Genomic DNA, 10,475 nt, shown 5'->3' with positions numbered 1-10,475 from the left:
AACTTTAGTATCATGATGGATGAAAGTACAACGGTTTACAATAAAACTTGTTTAATAATATATTTACGTTTGTCCTTTGAGGGAGTTGCTTGCAATTATTTTTTTGACATTGTTGAATTAGAAAGTGGGACAGGAGAATGCATTTTCAGCACACTGCTAGCAGCTCTTGAAAAGTATAGCATTACAAATGATGTACTAAAAAACCACCTTGTAGGTATCGCAACAGATTGTGCCTCAACAATGCTTGCACCTTACAAAGGCGTAGCCGCCCTACTGCATAGTCATTTACATAAGGATTTAACTGTTGTTCATTGTATGAACCACAAAATGGAATTAGCTGTCCTCAATGTTATGAATGATGTAGCAGATGTATACCATATACAAGTTTATTTGGATTCCTTATATTCTGTGTTTTCTCAAAGTCCCAAAAATCAGAGACTACTACAAAGTGTTTCACAAGAATTGTCCTCGCAGCTATTAAAACTAGGCTGTATTTTTCGCGTACGTTGGGTTGCTTTCTCATTTAATGCTGTTCGAGCTCTTCTTGAAAGTCACAGTTCTTCTTGTCCATCTTTTTGAAAAACTGAGACATGATGGTTCCTGATCAACTCAGGAGAGATCTAAATTTGAAGGTTTACTAAAACATCTCACAAAGTGGTTGCTTGTAATGGAATTAGTTATGCTTTATGAGGCCCTAGAAGTTCTGCAAGTATTACCATTCTTTATGCAGAACAGAAATACTTCAGTGCTTAAAGCAAAACAGTAAATTGACGTGGCTATAAGAACTCTTGGAACACTGAAAACAAATGACTCGCCACAAATTGGGATCATAGTACAAGAGTTGGAGGAAAAGCGCACATTCAAAGGGGTATTAATTAAAGAACCATCTTGTGATGCATATAACAGATTTCAGACATTTCGGAAGAAATGTTTTCAGTCTTTGGTACACAATATAAAAAACTGCTTTGAGGACCTGGATTTCTTTTTGGATGTAGCTGTATTAAATTCAGATACATGGCCTTCAGATGATTACGAACGTGTGTTTTATGGTGAAATGTCAATTTCACGCTTGTGTAATAAGGTGGATTTTAAATTACGTGAAAGCACATGTGCGTCACTAGTTAAAGATTTTCGAATCTGTAAAAAACATCCTCAACACATGCCCAATTCTATGAAGGAACTTGTGAAAGCAGTCTAAGTTCTACCTATATCAACGGCTGAATGTGAACGCGGATTTAGTGTCGTGAATTTAACACTGACTGATCAGGAATATCACTTTCAAATTCAGACACTTTCAAATCTACTTTTCATTTCAAATAATGGACCTCCACTGCATTGCTTCGATGCAGAAAAATTTGCAGCAAGGTGGATCAAGTCTCGGCACCATAGCGCCTTTGACAAACCAGCAGGCAAACCCTCGAATCTTCAGGAGCAGTCTCATTCACCTCGTCTCTTCAACTAAACTCTGTAAGTTAAAATGACAATTATATACTGTAGTACTAGCTGAACCGGCCACACTTTGCTGTGGCTTTGTCATAATACGATGATTTAACGAATTAACATTCACTTATAATTTCAGAGTGTTAAAATTAAGCTCAAAAAAACACAAAAATTTTAATTTTGCGTTTTATTCATTTCATTTTAGTATCATTTGAGTATCGTATGTTACATGAATCATTTACAAAGTTGTTAACTAACAGCATATGAAGATTGATTGATTTTATAAATGATTGATTTTATAAATGATTGATTTTATAAATGAGGTAAATAAACTCGGCATTGCTTGAATGTCCCTACCTTCCCGTTATGTCCATCTCCTCCTTTTCCCACTTCTGCCCTTCTCTCTGTCCATCTGCTTCTCTGCTCTATCACCTCCTACCCCCTCCGTCACTCTCCTCTTCACTAAGGTCAATTTCTCTCCCCCTCTAAGTCAATCTCCTCCTCCCTTCTCTTTCTGTCCCTGTGACATCCAACATTAACATATTGAAAGCAGTAATTTGTGTCTACAGTTGCCATAAGGACAATGCTGAATGTTTTTTTGTAGTTGATGTATTCACTTCCAGTATTCGGAGGACACATAATTTGCACATGTTTGCCATATATGGCTATTATGCAGTAAGCGAAATTCCACTTCACTTCGAAATTTCTTGCTACCTTCTGCCATTCTTCAGTATCCTTTGGAATCTGAAAAGTAAAACATACTCATTACTTTCCCTATTTTTTCAGACTGATGACACAGAGGACACAGTATCAAAAGATGATGGCGATGTAGCTCTTGAAGAACATGTACCTCCCACATATGTCAAGCACTTATTTTCAAATGTTCTTTTTAGAGCAGCAAACTCCGAGCATCGAAACATTGGTTGCAAAACCTAGCTGTGAAATTGTATATGTGGACAATAATAATTGTGACGAATTTGTTCTAACAGAAACAGAAGAGCTTGAATTAATTCAATTTTAGAAATAAATATTTAACAGTTTTTAATATCAATTTTAATTTGCTTAAAAATGCCAATAAAACATTACTTAAATGAAATCAGTATTGAATGTTGCGTGCTTACCTTTATGTAATTCTTCAACACCAATGAAATAGATTCGCATAGTCCTGGCACTATGAGGGAAATAACAGAATATGATACTTTAAATAAGTACATTAGTGACTTCTACGAATTGCCAATGGCTAAAAATCGTAATGTGATGGCCCATCAATTTCTTGGTGAAATACTGTCTTGGCAGTTGTTGTCTTTCTTTATAATAAGAGGTGTAGTTAACTGCAGTAAGTAATTAGTCTTCAGTCGACATTCTCGTAAAATTACTAAATAACGCACCATCATCTGCTTCTAGTTCCTAGGATACTATTTCGTGCACCTTCTTTAAATACTCTTCTCTTCCACCATTGTTTTCTTTTCCGTTGTTAGCTGCATGTGCAAGTAGGCCGCCGTTGCAATCACTTTATCATCCATTATACTGCAAGACACACGTGTGGCACAAATTATGTTGATTTGGTATAAATTAACTTTCCGCATACAACATACGCCGCAAAATGTTACCTGTTGTAGCATGCTACAAGATGACGCATGCCACATTTCCGTAGCATGCCACAATGTTGCAAGACATCGCCCCAGCATAAACGAGGCTTTAGAGCCAGGTGTGTATTGTATGGTGGATGTGATATGTTGCGTACGAAACTAAAACCTGCAATCAGATCCAAACGTTGTGGAAAACTGTGAAGAGGTGTCATCCTGCAGCAAGATAACACTCGCCCACATTCTGCCAAATGGACAGCCGACGCAATAAAGGAGTTGAGAAAGCGATTTTCACATGTTTAGACCTTTAACGGAAGCACTACATGGAAGAAGATTTGAAAGTGATGAAGATGTCATTGCTACGGTGCAAAATTGGTTACAGATGCAACCGAAAAATGTATTTTCTGATGAGATAAAAAAACTCGTAAAACGTTGGGAAAACTGCATTGAAGTCCAGGGAGGTTACGTAGAAAAATAACGCATGTTTCAGTTTTCTATCATCAGAATAAGTGCAGCTTTTCACAAATGTGCCTTTACTTTTTGAATTCCCCTCATATACCTGTATGTAGATGATTTTGTAAATAAGCTTTACCTATAATTTACTTTTAAAGATATAACAAGGGATGGCTTTTCTGATAGTGCATATGCGTGAATAGTGAGTTTCGGCATTAACATCTATTTATGAATAACTGTTTAACCATGGGTAACGCCACAGTCCAAGCTAGTAACATATATAATTGTACTATCCCCCTAAGACATCCCCCCCACTCGTAAAAGCACAAATCGCACATTGTTTATAGCTGTAGTTGTGGTGATATATCTACATGTAACAAAAGAAAGTGCATACTACCTTTTTGCAAATAAACATCAGTCTTACAGTTTTTGTCAGAAAAGCACTTTGAGGGAAGATTCAGAAGCATGACAGCCGTTTTATCTCTGTCAAATTTCTGCAGCCGTTTTTTTGTTTCAAAGTTGAACGTTGATTTTCTCACTTGAATTCTACCTGTCAGTCATGTGTTGGCAGAATTCTGTCCTGTGGTTAGAATTTATGTCGCCACGGAATGTAAATCTTGGCATGAACAGTACAGCTGGGTTGCAGGCTTCTCTAAGGCATTACAACTGAGCAAGGTGTCATAGTAGTTAACACACTGGACTCGCATTGAGGAGGATGACTTCCCATGGAAATGCAAAAATTAACCCAGTTACCCTCAGAAGTTTGAGTGACCCTTCGCACTCCTAATGACACACTGCCATTTCTGTGAAACTTCATACAGTGAGATATCGCAAGTAAATAAATTTTAAGGAATTTAATAAAGGGAAAGCACATAACCTAAATGGCTGTAAACACTGGCTAGTACTATGCAGTGCTCTGTGCACGCACTCAACTCCAAAACTCTCTCTCTCTCTCTCTCTCTCTCTCTCTCTCTCTCTCTCTCTCTCTAGGCAAGAACAGTACAGCTGGGATGCACGCTTCTGTAAGGCCTTACAGCTGAGCAAGTTATTGTAGTGGGTAACATGCTGGAATCTCATTGAGGAGGAGACGTCCCATGGAACTACAACAATTAACCCAGCTGCCCTCAAAACTATGAGTGACATAATTGACTGTAAAATAATAAGTTTTTGTTGTTGCAAGTGACTTTTCATGCTATTGCTTTGAATTTTAATGCTATCTCTATGAAATAATCATTTTTTGACAGTTCCTGGGACTCAGAAGTCGTGCAGATCAGTAAGGTGTTACTCAAGTAAATTTCTTCAAGTACTCAATTCCTTAATCCATCATAGGAGGTGCCAATGTGAATATTTTCATGAACATAAGTATTCATTGTTTCTTTGAAGTCAAACAGTTGCTGATTATAACAAAGCAGTTTATGTATTCCCGTTTGCCAGAAACTATGGGCCGGTGTAACTCATTTGAGTGAAAGCCATTAGAAGGTGCCTTGTGACTGCTTATTAAGCACTGTACCTGATTCGCTTTGCATTTGACATAGCCTTTTAAATCATATTTACTGACCCTGTGAATTTCAAAAGAGGAAGCACTATCATAACTGAAACTAGAATGAAATTTTCACTCTGTAGTGGAGTGTGTGGTGAAACGAACCTTCCTGACAGAACTGTTTGCCGGAATGAGACTTGAACTTGGGGTGTTTGCCTTTCACGTGCTAGTGCTCTACTGACTAAGCTACCCAAGCTAGAGCACTTTGCCCATGAAATGCAATGGTCCTAAGTTCGGTTCTTGGTCCGGCACACAGTTTTAATGTGCTAGGAAAGTTCATAACTCAAACTGATTATAAATTGTTCATTCATTTCCACCAGCACATCTTATAAAGCAATCCAAATGGACACAGAATTCCATTGGCAGTTTAAACTTTGCTTTTGCCCAACTATACCATGATTGCTGATCTGAGAAGAGAATAAAATCTTTGAAATGTACTGATACAGAGGAGTGTTGAAGATTATATGGGTAGGCAAATTAGCTGATGAGGTGGTACTGAATTCATTTGGGGGGGCAGAAAGAAATTCTATGGCACAACCCAACTAAAAGAAGGGGTCAGTTGATAGGACACACCCTGAGACATACCTTTGCCAAAGGCAAGGATTGTCACCTCTTTCATGATTCCACTACCAATTTGTAATTTGGCTCTTCATTGCTAGTCTAGGGAAATTTTTTAAAAATTCTTTTACTTTTGCGTTTTAGGTACACATAAAAAATTTGACTACTTCTGGCTAATGCATGACCCACAGTTCCTATACAAAAGTCGTCCTTCACTCTGATGTTTTTATAGTATTTTAAAATTTTTTTACAACCTTCTCCCCTTGTTTGCTTTTATGTATTTTCCCCATATAGGAATTCTGGAGATGCCTCAAAAAGGCAAAACATATCATTAAAGCTTATGCTGTTTTTGGAACTTAGACTGTTTTTTTGCTACTGAGTTGACTATGTTTAATCCACACTACTTCAATAGCATGGTGCATAGATGCACACTCCTGCCCATGGCCCTCTGTACGCGCTGCTTGGCAACAACGTGGCATATGCTGATGCATTGTGCTTTGTGACAACTTGGGAGGCTTGAGAGCAGGCAGACGCATGAGGGCAGTCAATATTATTGCTTGTACAGCAGCTTACTTACTCACCATCACTTAATCATAGTAAAACTACTCATATGTGATAGCACCTGTGGCTAACAGCTTGTGTTTAATATAAAGTTGTGTGGCAAGATGGGTTGGGAGACCCCAAGGGGCAGGTTCAGCAACCTAACTGGAAAGGTGTTTCCTATTCTTCACACACACACACACACACACACACACACACACACACACACACACACTCACTCTGGCACTTCTTTGCCGAAGTGTAAGATCTGATACATTTAGAGGACTGTGTGTGTGTGTGTGTGTGTGTGTGTGTGTGTGTGTGTGTGTGTGAGAGAGAGAGAGAGAGAGGGGGGGGGGGGGGGAGGGGCGGGGGGGGGGGTATGTTAGTGTTGTATGATAATGAGAGAAGGGAGAGGGTAGCCTACTCCTATCCAATAGCACCAAGGGAACAGCCAAGCTTATCATTCCCATCTGACAAAAAATGGAAAAGCCACATGATTAAAACAAGTGAGCAGAGAGCAAACTGTGGACCCTTGCAAAATTACACGGAAGAAAAGGAATTGTTCACTCTTTGTCTGAATTCTTCTTACCACCTGTATATCAAACCTCTAATGCTACTTGAAAGTAAAATGCTTAGATAAGTGGCTGTTTCTCAGACACATTGGACTCATCATCAGACTCATTTTAATGGGAAACCACTAGAAAACATGTCTGTTGGAAGAGAGTAGCCAACCCTATAGACACCATCACAATCTTGTACCTATCTAAAGATTTGGCTCCATGTTTATGCAGGTAACTACGTAACAGAAAGAGATTTAGTTTTAAGACTATATAGCCTCCCCCCCCCCCCCCTCCCATCCCTCCCTCTACCATAATCTTGGCAGATACAACAGCATCATTTGTGTCATAAGTGTTGCAGTGCACCAACTTTTTGTTCAATAGCTGAGTTTCAGGATTTAGTGATACTGAGTGATTTTACATCAGCCCTTTAAGCTATACTGTCGTATGATCATCTGAAAATATTGTAAATTCATTATTTAATTCTATGGACATAATCTCATTTTGGAATGAGGTGACAGAACAGGTTGCTAAGAATGGCGCTTAAATGAAACCAACAATGTGTCCTGCAGTGGTGTACTACTATAAAAAGGCTATAAATGAAAATATTCTGATCGTATCTAATATCTTGCTTGGAATCAAGAAACTGGAAGTCTTGTTTCATAACGAAGGAGGTTTTTTCAGTATAGCCATGAAGCAAAACAGTGGCGTCAGTGACATTACAGGTCATCATCATCTTGTCAAGTACTTGACACAGACTTGATATACATCCAACGCCCAGAAAACACTTATGAACTAGCATCACTTCTTAACTTGTGAAAATCGAAACAGTGGGAAACATTGTATTGGGAAGCGTATAAAGAAACACCTGTACACTAATGTTAAGGGCATTGAATCTTGCACATGCTGTAATTTCAAAGCAATAAATATTCTTGCTGTAGGGTTTTTGTAGTGTCCTTTCTTGTGGATGTATAAATAATAATAATAGTAATAATACTTGTTTTGTAAATAAAACTGCCTTTTGCTGCTGCTACTTAATTTGTTTATCCCATCGCGTTTCACTTTATCTTGTTCTGAGGCATCATCAGTGGGATCTACAACAATGCTTGTTGTTACGTTTAGATTATTAAACAGCACGTGTCGTGATTTTTTGCAAAAAAGTAATTACTTAAGATTTGCTGATCTGTGTTTCCTCACATCTGGTCTGGAGGTCGCACTATCACTTTTTTTACTGTCATATAAGCACAACTTTGTGTTCTGACCTCCTCCATCCTGTTCACCATGTTTCTGATTATTTTTTTTGTGGTGTACTATTGTGCTTTTGCCACTTGATACAGTTCTTTCACTGGACACTGCTTTTCACAATGTAAATATTGTGACTCCATATCAGAAACATTGTTAACAGGGTGGAAGGTCAGAACACAAAGTTGTGCGTATATGACCGTAATAAAAGTGATAGTGCGACCTCCAGACCAGATGTGATGAAACACAGATCAGCAAATCGTAAGTAATTACTTCTTTACAAAAAAAAATTGTGACGTGAACTGTTTAATAATCTAAAAGTAACAAAAATGTATTGTTGTAGATCCCGCTGATGATGCCATAGAACAAGGTAAGGCGAAATGCGTATGGGATAAATAAAGTAGCAGCAGGAAAAGGCAGTTTACTTTACAAAACAAGTATCTATGGGATTCTGGATACAGATCGTAATATACGTAATAAACAGTTCTCAAGTTTTCTATATACACATATATTTTGCCATAAAGACTGATACACATGAACACTGCATGAAGTACAAAGGCAGACTGAATTAAATTCCAAAGCTCGTAATTTGTGTGGTCGATGTGACCTATCAATGCCACGCAGCCTCCTCCCCTCCCAAGTACGGAGTACGGCGTATGAGATCTGAGGGGGGAGGGGGGGGGGAGGGGGCTGGGGGTGTGAGTGTCAGCGCCGGCATCAGTGGTGCGAGGCGGCAGGCGCACAACCGGAAGCTCCATCTCTGTCGGGTCAGTGTGCGGAGGGCAGCCGCTGGTCCAACTTGTAATCGGGAATAGCGGTATGAGAGAGTAGGCGGCATGTGAGCGTGCCTTCCCCGAATGCTGACTGAGCTGTCCGAAGAAATGAAAGCTCGAACAGATGACGGGTCACACTCTTGTGGGAGGGACAAGCTGTGCACCATCTTGATGTTGAGTTCCTCGGTGAGGGTCAGGTCTGTGTTGTTGGTGAGCAGTACAAGCACACAATTATCTAACACCATAATCGACGCGGTCAGTTGGTACGTTGCAGAGCAAAACGAAGGACAGGGCGTCCACATCTCTGATACCTGAAATGTCTTCAAAACCTGTAAATGGGGATGATGATGACATGCCTGAGGAACCCGCAAACTGTGGTGGTGAATTGTTGGACAGAGAAAATCCAACCGTAGGTTGAATGGGCTCGTTAGCGGGTTCGTCAAAAGAACGTGCTTGGGCAGTCCGACTGGGACGGCAGAGGGGTTGTCAGAGTCTATGAAGGCAGGCTTGAGCATGTGTAGAGAAACGGTGCGGGCGATCTTTTATCGTAATGTCGAACATCATCTCGCCCCCCCGGAGTACTTCGAAGGGGCCGAGGTAAGGGGGTTGCAAGGACTGTTTGACAGAGTCGTCCCTGAGCATGACTTGTGAGCAAGAGCTGAGTGCTGTCAGCATGTAAGTGTCAGGTGGGGAATGGCTGACAGGTGTTTCTAAAGTGTGCACACATCCTTCTGATAAAGTCTGGGAAGGAGGGAGAATCCCTGGGATCTGGGGGGAGAATTAGTTCCCCCGGTAAAACCGGGTTTTCGTCAAAAACTAATTCAAAAATCGTCCCGTGTAAATCTGGTTTAAATGTAGAACATAGGCCCAGCAACACCCAAGGAAGTGCCTCAGACCAGATAGTCGTGGCATTTGAGTGCAGTTTTAAGGGTGCGGTGCCATCGTTCCACCAACCTGTTCCTTTGCGGGTGGTAGGCTGTCGTATGGATATTTTTAATACCGCAAAGATTACAGAGAATCATAAAAAGTGCAGATTCGAACTGTCGACCATGGTCGGTTGTGATGGTGGACGGACAGCCGAATCTAGTGATCCAAGAAGAAACAAATCCTTTGGCCACAGTTTCTGCTGTGATGTTGGGCAAGGGGATGGCTTCCACCCAACGAGACATTCGGTCTATTGTGGACTGGATATACCTGTGGCCCTCTGACAGAGGCAGGGGACCGATAAGGTCAATATGTACATGACAGAAACGTCCCAGGGATGTCAAACTTCCCGAGTGTTGGAGAGGTGTGACGTCCTATTTTGTTTCGTTGACCGGAAGCTCTCTATCAAAAGCGGAATATTACTTCTGGGCTGTAGACAGTTTTTTTGGAGAAGACATGAAGTAGTGAAACTGTGTCGCCTTTGCTCTGTTGTAATACTGCCAAGACCACGATGTCACTGGCGTCCGTAGTCATGAACAAATCGGCAGACGGATCAGGGTGGGCAAGTATGACTGCGTGAGCTAAAGCTGTTTTAAGAACCCTGAAAGCCTCTAGCATGGGTTCAGTCCAACGGACTGGTTTAACACCCTAAGTTTGTTTGGCAGAGAGTGAGTCCGCCAGCGGGGCCTGCACTGCGGCGGCAGAAGGTAGATGACGGTGGTAGAAATTTATAGTACCTAGGAAACGTCTAAGTTCTTTGTATGTAGCTGGGGGTGGCAATGACATGATAGCCTGCACGCGGGATTTGGGAGGCCGTATTCCGTCTGCGGAGACAGTGTAACTCAGAAATGTCACATAA

The sequence above is a fragment of the Schistocerca serialis genome, chromosome 2 (assembly GCF_023864345.2).
Source record: "Schistocerca serialis cubense isolate TAMUIC-IGC-003099 chromosome 2, iqSchSeri2.2, whole genome shotgun sequence".
Classification (NCBI taxonomy): Eukaryota; Metazoa; Arthropoda; class Insecta; order Orthoptera; family Acrididae; genus Schistocerca; species Schistocerca serialis.
This window is presented reverse-complemented; position numbering follows the sequence as displayed.